Source organism: Hydra viridissima, unplaced genomic scaffold (genome assembly GCF_058129835.1).
Source record: "Hydra viridissima isolate aposymbiotic clone 2 unplaced genomic scaffold, HvirCarnegie_v1 scaffold_12, whole genome shotgun sequence".
In the NCBI taxonomy this organism is placed as follows: domain Eukaryota; kingdom Metazoa; phylum Cnidaria; class Hydrozoa; order Anthoathecata; family Hydridae; genus Hydra; species Hydra viridissima.
Genome location: NW_028324311.1, coordinates 5,910,187 through 5,923,868, shown reverse-complemented (window position 1 = coordinate 5,923,868; position 13,682 = coordinate 5,910,187). Strand labels below are relative to the sequence as shown.

General features: G+C 28.3%; 1 long non-coding RNA gene across 1 annotated transcript; it reads right to left on the bottom strand.

The window, feature by feature from the left end:
- Positions 1 to 5,244: 5,244 nt before the first annotated feature.
- LOC149880967 (uncharacterized) lies at positions 5,245 to 6,456 on the bottom strand. The gene is made up of 2 exons (XR_016445344.1): positions 6,322 to 6,456; positions 5,245 to 5,361 (listed from the first exon to the last, which is right to left on the bottom strand). It is a non-coding gene; the product is annotated as an uncharacterized LOC149880967 (long non-coding RNA).
- Positions 6,457 to 13,682: the final 7,226 nt, after the last annotated feature.

Genomic DNA, 13,682 nt, shown 5'->3' with positions numbered 1-13,682 from the left:
AATATTGAATAAATTATCAATAATTAAATGAAATAAAAAATGAAAAACTGAAATGTCTTAGCAATTGACATATATACTAAAATTGCAAATGTTTTATTAGGTACCATTAATCGTCAATCATTCCTAATAAAAATGTTGATTGCAAAACACTAATCTTAAGAATAAAGAACTTTTTTTATAATGTAAAATAATCCTTGTATAGACTTGACAAATAATAAAGCAACAAGCAAGCAAAGAACCGTATATAAACATTACTTTCCTTAAACTTATGGTTAGGAACATTAAGAACCAGTAAAGTCAGCAAAATAACTGCAGACTGAAAGGGGAAGTTAGAGGAAAAAGTCAAGGTCTTACTTAAAGAAGCAACCCAGTTTCTTTGATTGTTTTTACGCTTAAGATACTATATTCGGAATACGCACTTTTTAGAACCCCAATGTAAATAAATCAGTTTGAAAGTATATTTTTATTATTTAAATCTGTACTACGGCCCAGTAAGTTTTGAAATGATGCTTTAAAAACATCGGTGGAAACGAATCCCAAACTGAGTATCTAGGAAATACCAAACACTCTTAAAACTATTTGGTTAACAGTTCAAAGGTATCTTCAAAATTTCGGAAAGGTTTACAGAGAGGGTATATGGATCTCACTTCTATTGTCTGAGATGAATAAAGACCAACGGCATACAATTTGCACATCTCTTTTGTGCAGACAAAGAAGTGAGAAGCTATACCCACTCCTAAACCATCCCTTACTTTAAAGTGTTATTGTGCGTTTGGTAGGACTGTGGAGGCATAACTGCCAACAATTGGATAGATTGCAAAACCAATAGTTAGTAAAAAGACCAGGTCTGGTCAACCGAAAAGGTGTAATATTGAAACATGATAATGCCCGTCCGCACGCAGCAAAATTAACCTAAGAAAAAATAAGGCAGCTAAACTGGGAGGTTTTACTACATCCTCCATATTCTTCAGGCATAGCACCTCCGATTTTCATTTATTCCATTCAAATTGAATGGAGTAATGTTCCATTGAATTTCTTCATGTAATGTTCCATTGAATTTCAATGGAACATTACATGAAGAATAAAAAATTCAAAAATATCGATGATGTTCGAACTCACCTAGAAGAATATTTTTCTTCAAAAGAAACTAAATTTTTTGAACTGGGAATTGAAACTCTCTCAACAAGATAGCAAAAGATCATTGATAACGATGGAAATTATTTAATTGATTAAAAGTAAAGTTAAATGTAATTAAATTCTTTTTTTTGTTGTTGCCACTTAAATAATTGATTACTTATGGGTACCCTTAATAGTAAAAAATTTGCTGTAATCTGTTAGACGTAAAACTTATGACGCTCGCCCGCTTGTGCTAAAATACAATCCGCGCCGAAGGTGCGCTCTAAGCTTCGAGCAGGCGCGTATTACATTTTAACAAGAGCGGGTACGCGTCATAAATTTTACGTCTAACAGATTACAGCAAACTTTTACTATTTTCAACTGATATAGAGTTATGTTACTCTAGTAATTGAAGTAAAAACAATATTTAAATGAAAAAAAAAAAACCAATGAACTAATTTTATTTACAAAACAATAAGTAGACCTATATAAAACATAGAACATAAAAAAATGAATTGGATTCATTTTTTATTTTCGCACAATCAATAAACACAATTTTTGCTTGAAAGTGACGCCTACATGTAAATGTCTGGCAAATATGGCATTTTATTCACGCTGAGATTTTCTTCCCATCTCTTGCGCACGAAGGACATATACCGTGATTTTTGGGCGGTTGTTTTTCTCGAATTCGTATTTTAAGGTACTACATAATGTAATTTCAAAAATGCCTGCACACCCGATGACAAGTTTTTAAGGCTCGTTCGGAATGTCAGGTGTTTTTTTCATAAGGGAAAGTGAAAATGGTTTCAAAAACAGCCTTCTATGTCATTCATTCAGAAATGACCACATGAAGACTAAGTTCTACTATACAAAAGCAAATGATGCTCACCAACGTGATGAATAGGCATTGTTTGAGGAATAGTTTTTAAACTTACGCGTGTAATAATCCTATCTAAGAATCCTATCTAATAGTTCTATCTAATAATCTTAATTTATAATCCTATTTAATATTCTTAATCTAATAGAAATCATATATTCGTACAAAATTAAATAAATGCTACTATTTTATTGATATTTAAGGTAACCTTGGGGGGGGGGGCACTGCCCCTGTTTCCCCCGTTAACTCGGCGCCTATGAAGGCAACAGATCATTATCCTGAAAAAGATTCATGTTCAAATACTGGGAATGATAACACTAAAAAGTTTCATCTTTAGCTAATTTTATAGAATGCTTTTGGTGAATGATTATACTAACTTGTATAATATACATATACATATTTGTATAATAATAATGATGGGTGCACACATAAGCCTTGAAGAATTCATGTTGATTGGGTAGTATAAGTTAAAGCATTTATCGATTTCCCATTAAACACCAGACCTGGCATATCCATTCACATCTTCTATTCTGACAACAATGTCAATCAATTTATCCTATTTCATTTCAGAACCGTTTTTCTCCTAATGTCTAAAAGACTTTGGACTCTTAAGTACTGAAAAACAAACCTAAAAAGTGAGACTTGGTGTTTCCCACCTTCCACCCTTAAATCTCTACCTTCCACCCTTAAATCTCTAGCACTAAATTTGAGAGGCGGACTTGTTGTTTAAAATATTTTTAACTTCCTTTTCTTTTTTGAACAAATGAGATTTTTAAATTGGTTCAGGTTCATTGGGTATTTAGGCTGGGTATTTGTGTAGAAAGGATTTTGTTTGTGCAAATAAAAAAGAAAGAAAACAGAAAACAGAAACTAAAAACACTTTAATGGTGTTTTGTACTATACCATTAAATCTGCAGACCTTTTTTTAGTATGTAGGTTAAATGATTAAGTTTCTGAGTATTGCTTTTATACAGGTTTTAGCTTGAGAGAACGCAGCAGAGGTTTCCTTTATGATTACTTTGTTAGTATACAATTATCTATAATTACTATAAGTTTTTTTGATAAAAATAATTGCCATAATTAGTATGATTGCTATGATTACAATGATTAATATATTTACTATTTCAAAAGTTATGAAGAGTTAGAACCATGTCTAAATTGTGGAGCATTTTGGTTTTTCTTATCGTTTGATTAGATCATCTTCAGCTTTTATCCTGCTTCACTGACGTCCGTATTATTTCTAACTTTACAGTGTTTATTAAGTTTGAAAGTTATTTGTGAAACGAACACAAGCTTTCTTTCAATTGTATTTCATGACTTTTTTTTTTCTTTTCAGATTTCAAGAGTGATTTGCATCAGGCAACTTAGCAAGCATTTCCTATTTGTTTCTTTCACCATTTTTTATAAACAAATTAAAATTGAAAAAATGTTTTAAAAATCATTTTGTACCGTATTTACCGTCTACTTCCTTTTGTTTGGTAAAAGACCAATTCAAAAAGGTGTAAAATTAACGCCTAATAAATTATGAATAAATCTAATTTTTTATGATTATAAGAGAGAATCATCAGACGAAAAATACCTCTCGTTAAAAAAAAAAACTCTAACGCTTACGCTACCCACCAACCTTTTATTTTTTTATCCTTTTTAATCTCTAAATTTAACTCCAACCAAAAATCTCAATTTTAACATGACAAAGAACATTTTACTTGGGGATTATCTTTTGATACGATTTTTTAGTTAGCCTTAGTTTCCTGTAGCCTTAGTTTCCTGTAGTCTTAGTTTCCGCTGTATAACGGCTATGTTTGTGTTTGGGGATGTCAATGAGTCGCGGCTTATAAGTTTTTCTTTTCTATAGCCTTTTTCCAATTCACGAGAAATCTTTGTTTACTGACTAATATGCTGTATGTTGAATATAGCTTGCCATAATTAAGTTCATATAATTAAAAACAAATCGTCAAAAAAAAGTTTTAATGAAAAAAAAATGCACCTTGCAATTTTTAAAAAACTCTTACTTCATATGAGACAAGTTAAACTATCAGTTAAAGTACCCAAACGGCTTTTACTTACCCCTAACACTAAGAAAACACAAAAATAAGTCAAATCTTTTTTTCCTTATGCTCAGTTAAAAGGATCCTTGCAGAGAGAAAAAGAGAAACAGAAAGAGACCGAGTTTATATATATCAAATACACTGAAACTCTTACAACCGCGCTTGTTAAAACGAACTCAAAAAGTTTATTGGTTCAAATAAAGATAGCGGGCAGGTTAAGATTAAATGCCGCGTTGAAGATTGCTTTTTATTCTTCCGCAATTTACTTTCTGATATGCTTGAGGCGGTTTTTATTTATTCTTACTTCGCTGAAACAAAAGAATTAATGACGTAGCAGTATGCTAGCAGAACTCCTTTTGTCTGGCCCAAAACAAATGTTTTCAAATTTTGCTTCATCGAACACAAGAACAAATATTTTGATTAAATGATTTTAAAAATTTGACTAATGACCCGTAAAAGATCATTTTTACTGTGAATATGTAAATATTATGAACATTTTATCTTGATGTTGTCTGAAAGTTTTACTAATATTTGTGAAGCTTGTTTTGGAATTATATAAGTGTAACTGTTGCTTTGAAATGAAATTTGGTTACCTAGTTACTAACAGTTTGAGCATGGGTAGATAAGTTTCTGTAATTTTAACAAAGGATGGGGAGGGGGTTTAAAGACAAATCTAGTTTGTTGTGTCTTTTTGTAAATGTTTTTTTTTCCTTTTTTTTTTTTTAGTAAAAGAAATCAAAAAATCGTTTAGTTGTATCTCAGAACTGTGAATCCATCTAATTGGTTCAAATAATACTGTCTTAAATTTCGAATCACTAAGACTAAAATCCTTTGATAACAAGAAAACGGAAATTTATGGCTGAAAAAAGAAAAAGAATTCACGATAAACACTAAAATCAGAACCCTATATCTTTAAATTCATAAGAACATCAAAATATTGTTACAGTTCTGTGAATTCTAATGGCTAAATCAAGCATGAGAACTTATGGTAGCTTAAAATTCGTTAAAAATCATCATTAAGCTTATTTTCAATATTCTTTTACCATAGTGATTTTTTGAACTTATGTATTTTTTTTAGAATTCTTTAAGAATTTTTTTTATATAATCATTTTTATTATAATATTCACTTAGGTGAGTAATAGTATTTTTTTTTTGTTAATTTTACAAGCCACACATCAGAGCTGGCAAGAATCAATTCTAAATGAGTTCATGATTTTTTTTCTACTGATGTGATGTCATCAGTCAATTAATCAATATTAAGTTGTTTTAATCCATTATAATGGCTTCCTTTACTTCATTTCTTTTTCATCATTTTCCTTTCTACAAAAGAAAATAAAAAATGAATAATACCAAACATTTCTTTGCCTTTCAAAAGAAGCGAGTTTTCTTGAAAATTAAACAGTTTAAATTTGGTAAAAGGGAGATTTAAAAAAAAAAAGGGAGAGAAGTTAATTTCTCTGTAAGAAACTTACTTTAAACTGTGTATTCCAGTTTCTTTGAAGTTTTAATTTTTAAATGGTGCTTTAGAGAATAAAAAAATTTAAACTGAGAAATTCATTTTAAACACAGAAAAAAAAAGAGGTTCTCATAATCAATGGTAAAGATATTTTAAACACTTTTAATTTCAAAGGCTTCTTAAAGATTGGTTTTAAAAAAAAACCATAGTGCGATTTCCTGGGATTATCTCGCAATTCCTATTTTTCTCGTAATTATCTTTTGACTTCTGCATAAGGCAATTACAATTGCCAATTTTCTTCCGTAACTATGCAATGAATAAGGCATCATAGAATGTCATTTCCGGACAAAATTAAACAACTTCATTTAGCACCCAATCAAGAGAAGCACTTTAAAAATATTTTTAAAAAACAGCTTTTTTAATTGGTTGCACCTACAATCCCAAATAATGCATATTTTATTTCTAATATGCATTTGATAGTAATATTTACTTTTAAGTTCACTATTATAATAGTTTTGAAAATATTTATAAAGTGATATATTAAAAATACATAACCTGTTAAAAATACTGGAGTTGAAGAAATAAAAAGAGTAAATAATAAAATAATAAAAACTTTTTAATATTAAACACTTGTCTACTTTATTGTCTAAATTTTATCAGCCGAAAAAAACCTAAAAAAGCAGTAAATCATTAACGAATAAAAGTAAAAATCATTAAAAAAAAAAAAAACATTTTAGATTATTTTTATTGATTGTCATAAAGAAAAGAACAATGCAGCTAGGCCAAATGCAAGGTTAAGCTTACACTAAGAACTTTTAGCATACCTTATTATATTTCAATAAACCGCCGAATGCCGCAAAAGAAAACAGTAGTACATAATAAGAACACCGCATGGTAATATTTTTGTTATCGTGCTGTGTATATTTTTCCATCGGATATTTTTTTATTTTCGTTTGCAGTTGGGGTCTATCTTAACTTGATTTACTCAACGGCGTAGAACACGAAAAAGTTAGACAGAAATACAAATATATTTTGAACCCATCAGAGGTTCATGCAACATCAAAATATGATATCTAATGTAAACTTAACATGTAAATGCCTTGATTTAACAAGTATGTCAATAAAAACCCACCAGGCGTTATTTATATAACTGCATATTCAATAATTTCTTTGAGAAGTTAAAATCGCAATTGAACCGGAAACTAGAATGAAGGTTTCAAAGAAAGCAAGCCAATAAAGCCAATTACATTGCATTTTAAAGTCACATGATAAAATTAATTAAAAGCGTTTAGTGACAAAGATACTTTATCACTCCGCTTGATTTGTGCGTAAGCAGCTTACGCAAGAGCTTCTTTTGGCTATTTAGATTAACAACTCAACGATAAGCTATTGCAAAACAATCATAACTTAGTATAAAGTATAATATTGCTAGAGTTAGATAGCCGTGAGAGAATAAAGTATTTTGAAAACTTTGAAATAGTATTCATAATTATGGATCAAGAATATATTTTAACAGAGAAAACAAGTCAAGATGACGTTAAAAAACCTAAAAGTACGGTGATTCGTAGGTCGAAGAAAACGTTAAATCGAAACGCAGGCAGCAAAGAATTAAGGCAGTCACTACATGGAGTAACGACGGGAGTTGATGATATGAGATTTGAATCCTCGACTCGAACCAAACCGTCTGCAAGTACATTGAAGCGTTCGAAGACTTTTAATAAAGACCTTCACTTTCATAAACCGGCATCAAGTGACAGAGAAATTCTAAAGCAATTTGTAATTAATTTGCACGATATAGATGTAGAAAATATTTCTGCAGACCAGTTTCTTGAACTGAATAATGGCGAATTTCCGCTACATGATGCTATAGAAAAACAGAGTTTAAAAGACTTATCAATATACTTGCTTAAGCATCGCGAGAGTATAGATATTGAACAAAAAAATAATGAAGGACAAACGCCTCTCGTCTTTGCGGTTGCATTGGAATTGATAGATGTAGTAAAACTTTTAATTGCCGCTGGAGCATCAGTTAATGCGGTAGACAACTACGGAGTTTCAGCCCTTAGGTATGCAGTAGAGTTAGGTGACTTTGATATTGCTAGTTTGCTAATTTCAAACGGTGCAAACGCTCAATCAGTGCAAAATGGATTTTAAAATTATGATGGAAAAATTAAATCTTGCTTTGTTTGCTATAAGTTACGTGGTTTTTTGCCACTCTTATGAACAAAATGCCACTGGTTTTAGCCATTTTTTCAAGGTTGCATTTTTCCTTCATGTTTTTTTTTTTTTTTTTTTTTTTTTCAAGAAATTAAAAAACTCTTGAAGTTAGTTTGTGAAAAATTTAAGATCACTTAAGTTGTGAAATTTAACAGCTCTGTTTGATAGGTATAGAAATACTACTTTGATTTTTTACATAATTTGGTTTTTTAAATATACGGGTTATTGTTTTTTTTTTTTCATTTCAAATCGAAACTTTTTTTATTCTTGAGGGGTCAGAAAAATAACTTTTGAACACTTTTACTAATTGCCGACTAGCAAAATTTCTAAAAATAGGCTTTAAATAAATAGCTTCCCCCGTTATATTTGTGGTTCGAATAACTATTCCGGTTTTTCTGTTAAAATTTTGGAAAACATGAGGCATCTTTAAATTAGAGGCATCATGCATATGTTAATCATGATTACCTTTTTAATCTATTTTTGTTTCAATTTTTGACTCATTACATTTACTAAATATTGTATATATACGTTTTCATGTGAAAAAGGTTTTAGAAACGACGTCATAATATATATTACAGCAGATATTTTTGAGAGATGTAAATTTTATTTATAAGACGAAGCTTTAATATGAAAGAAATTTACCAATTTATTTTCTCTACTTTCATTATTAACTTCAAGAATATTGCATCAGTTTAAATGTTGCAAAAATTCTTACTTAGGACATTTATCTAAAAATATTTTTGGTTTCTCGAGTTAACCGCATTAAGAAACGCTATTTTAAACGGAGCTACGCTTGCGTTATTTAATTGTTGTGACATCTGCTCATTGAAATAATGCTATGACGTTTGTAACTGAAGGTAAGCCAAAGCATATTTATTAAAGGTTAACAAAATTCAAGTTAAACTTGCATTTTCAATAAGAACGCCAGGTCGCCTTTCTGAAAAATAAATAAATCTTTTGACTGGGTGGGCCAACGTAGGATTAGCTGTTTACAAATACTTAAATCACGTTTAAATTAGGTTTTTAAGCTACTTCGTTTCCAGTACTCATAGCTAAAACTTGGTATCACCGTAAAGAAGTTATTATAACGATAAGATTAACATAACGAAAGTCTTAAACCGATAGAGAAAGAAGTATCGACTATGTAGAATTATTTTATTTGTAGTAAAATATTTTAAATATACATTCTGTTTGAAATTGAAATTTTGCATGGAATTCAAAAGTTAAAGAAAAACTTGGCGTACTGTTTTAACGCCATTTGTCATCCATTGTAGGAAATTCTTTAAGTCTCCTTTCAGAACTACTTCAGAAAACCAAATGACCTTTTAAAACATAAGTTTAAGCCCTCTTGAGTAAACATATTATCAAACTAGATTTTTTGGGCTGTTCTAATATTGTTTAATTCGTTATATATATATATATATATATACATATTTATGCAATATCATACTATTCAAATATATCACAGTTCACATAGGTGACCTGCAAGTCTGCCACCAATACAATATGCATATAAAAAAAAAATACTGTCATCAATTTACAACTTTTTTAGACCATACTTATATATGTATATATATGTATATATATATATATATATATATATATATATATATATATATATATATATATATATATATATATATATATTCTAGACGTTCGAATGCCTCTTACGTCATTTTTATACCAGGGGCCAATGCTATAAACAATTCGAAGTTTTTTTCGAGAAAAAAAATCTTTCGTAAAAACGCAATTTTTCACGTACGAAAAAAAGTTCGTAATCTCGAAGAATTTATCGCTGTTTGTATTTTTTTCGGCCATTGCTATAAAGCGTAAAACGTATACGTCACTAAAATTCACGAACTTTTTTTATCCGTAATATATAGTGGTAATATAATAATTTTTATTGTAATTTTTATTTAGTAGGCCTACTTAATAAATTTTATTAGTCATTAAGTATGCTGTGCTGTCTATTCTATTTTTATGAATACTTTTACATTCTAGAATTTGGTGTTTAAAAAAACTGTGTAAAATTAAAGTAGGAACATGGATTTAATTTTTTCGGATGAAGACTTAGATTTCGAAGTTGCAAAAAATGAGCTTCGCCACCGATTGCCTCGAGAGGTTGGTGTTTAAAACATTACTTAAAATTACTATATATATATATATTTTTTAATGATTTTTTATCGAACAAAATCAGAAATCATACCAAATAGGCGCAGAAATTATATTTTTGTTTTGTTTTTCAATATCATTTTAGTTTAATGGTCGCTTTTTTAACGAAGATGTTTCTGACAACGTTTTTCGAGACCAGTATCGAGTCCCAAGAGCTGTATTAGATTTTTTAGAAACTAGACTTAAAGATGATTTGCAATATAACACTAAGCGAAATAAAAGCATTTCAGTACTTTTCCAAATAATGGTATTTCTTCATTTTATTGGCACAAATGTTTTTTTTTCATGTTCTCAGAGACTGTCATGGAATCTCTACCAACACAATTTATCGTATTATAAATTGTGTTGGTAGGAGAAGCTATTTTCAATGTTAGTGTATTAAGTTAATAAAACTATTGGAAGTATATATATATATTTACATATAAACTATTGGAAGATATATATATATATATATATATATATATATATATATATATATATATATATTTACATAAATATAAAATTGATATATACTATACATTACATCATGTTATCATTGTTAATTTTATATACTGTAATATATCTCTGCTGTTTTTGAATAGAATGATTAAATTGCCATTATTATTACCCTTGTTATATATCATTAGCACTGTTAGTAGTTTACTTTACATTAGTTTATAACTATTTGTATATAAACTTTAATGTAAAATCTTTATTTAGAAATATGATTGATTGATTACATACTTATATTATGTTAATATATACTATATATTACATACTTATACTCAGTGCTCGAAGTGGGAAAAAAAAGGTAGCGGGATGGTTTTTAATATTTTCTAATCACCATCCCACCTATCCTAAAATTATAGATTTCGTATTTTGTGTAGATTAAATAAAGGAATTATAAATCCCTAGAGTATCCCTATAGTAAAAAACCTATATTAAAAAAACAACTTGAGGTCCGTTATATTCTTAAGAGACTGTCACCGTAAAATATTGAGTTGAGTTTCACATCAAACGTCATTAAGCAATCAAAAAACAATGATATATTTAAACATTTTATTTTTAAACAAGTCTTATTTTTTTGTATTTACCAATTTTTAAATAATTGAAAAAAAATACCATCACATTGAGGAAAGGATTAGCAAGTTTCAATACTCGAAAAATCTGTCACTTCTTTATTTATTTCAGTGTCATTTTCCAAATTACTTTTAGAACTATCACTGCTTAACTTTCTTTTCCTTCCGCTTGCTAGCCATTTACCCATATTTAAAATAAGTAAATTTTTTTTAAATCATAACATTTAATGTTGAGTAAATCTACTGTGTACTATATTTTATTTCACCAAAAAAAACTCTGATACTTTATCGAAAAAAAAAAACCAATGTCGCTTTTTGTTGCTTGGTAACTTTTTATTTAAAATACAAAAGAAAAGACACAATGTTTTATAATTATCGATTTAGTTTTTGAAATTTCTACCGCAAATTTTTAAATAAGAGCTGAGACTTTAGTTCATTTAAATTCTTTAAAATTGTTTTTACAAGTTTATTTATAGGAGGAAAATAAAATAAAATTTCCATTAATTTATTATGTACCGGGATGGCATCCCACCCCAAAATATGCATAAAAAAAAGAGGTGGGATGGTCTTCAAAATTTAAAAAGGTAACGGGATGGCATCCCGCCCCATCCCGCCTCACTTCGAGCACTGCTTATACTATAACATTTGTAAATATATATATATATATATATATATATATATATATATATATATATATATATATATATATATATATATATATATATATATATATATATATACATACATATAAATAAAATGTAATGTAGCAATACATATTTTTATTTAAATAGTTTGCTAATTAAAACATACTAAGCTTCCCAAGAAGAACCTCTTTGTTTTCTCTAATCTTTCTTGCTAGTAACATTTTAAGTTCTTTAGACAGCATTTTATTTTGTTGTGTATTTGTGTATTATTTTGTTGTGTATTTGTGTATTATATGGCATATTTATCGACTATTTATACTTTTCTTTAGTCAAACACTATGAAAAATTTGTTTAACCAAAATTACTATCAAAAACCTTCATAAATAAGTATGGAATTTTAAATTCATGCATGCATTGTTAACGAAGCACAACAAGGAACTGCATAATCGATTAAATGCAGATTTTAAGTAATTAGTTTATTATGAAGTTACCAAAATCCTTTTAAGTTTTATCTATAAAATATCTACATAAAAACACAAACAAAGAATGTTCAATGATTTTGAAGCGCTAACGTTGTTCCAACAATGGCCGCCAAAAATCACGAAGAAAATATCTAAAATTGAGATAAAAAATCTATCTGAAGTTTTTTTTCGAAAAAACGCATTTTTTATCTGAAAAGGCGATTCCCTTGTTCGTTTATAGCATTGGATTTAATAGCGAAGTTTTTATCTTAAAAACGGAGTTTTTTGAATGTTTATAGCAATGGATTTTTTTTTTCTTCGCTTTTTACGGTAAAAACTTCGTGTTTTACGGAAAAAACTTCGTTTTTTATGTTTATAGCATTGGCCCCAGGAAATACCAATAACAACACTCACTGATTATTGCTATGCCGGTAACTTTAGGCACTGTATTGAAAAATCTTTAAAAGATAAAGCGTTTATTTTAGGTATTTTTACAATAAACCAAGTTGGGAAATGTTGTTAAAACTCCAAAACAGGATTCTGAAATCTGAACTTTAAAGAAAAAGAGATTTTTACTTTAGAGATCCTAATATCTTTTAAAATGATTTTAATAGTAAAGATGTAAATGAGATAATAGGAAAAATAATAATAATGAAAGTAAAAATTAAAATGTATTGCTTATAAACACAAAAAAGTTGGGAAAAAACATTCATTCTATAAAAACATTTTATGCGCTTATAAACAATTTTTCTTACACTGAAAAAACTTAAAATCGAAAAACAAATGAAACAAAAACTATATAAAAAAGAAAAGAGAAAAAAAAAAGTATGGTCTAAAAAAAGTTGTAAATTGATGACAGTATTTTTTTTTTATATGCATATTGTATTGGTGGCAGACTTGCCGGTCACCTATGTGAACTGTGATATATTTGAATAGTATAATATTGCATAAATATGTTGTATGATATTATGTTGTGTAATTATTTCCTTGGTTATTATAGTTTTCTTTAAGTATTTCACAAAAAAAAATATTAGCTATAAAAAATGGAAAATTGCAGTTGAATTTAAATCTATTTAAATTTTACCAAATAGTTCTTATCAAATGAAGAAGTATTAAGGTTCTTTTTTCAATATGAACGAAATTGAACAAAATGTTTTTAAGAATACATGAGCAAAAGTCATACAATAGGTGACTTTACTTATAAATAAAGCTAAAGTGTCTTTTACCCACAAAGATAATGCTGTAACAAAGTTTTACAAGATTTAAAAATGACTGGTTCAATCTTTTAAATATAATGACAGAAACAGTAAACTTTATCGATAACAAAAATCCAATTTTGGCTAATTTTTGTGTTATTGCTAACATAATGCTTTTAAAATAATAATAGATGAGGAAGACAGGCTGTTTTTATAAACTCAATAAGAACCAGAGACCTAACAAAATAGAGTATGAAGAAAAGTATCAATATAGAAAGATTGCTAAAATATACTTGCAGTATTGCATTATCAGGTACTGAAGAAGTAAACAGTATTGATGAATCAGGTGATGTTAAAGTTTAAATTTTCAAATATAATGAGGCTAATACAAGAAATTCAAACTTAAAACACCACAATTGGCAGCTGTGCTGCACAGA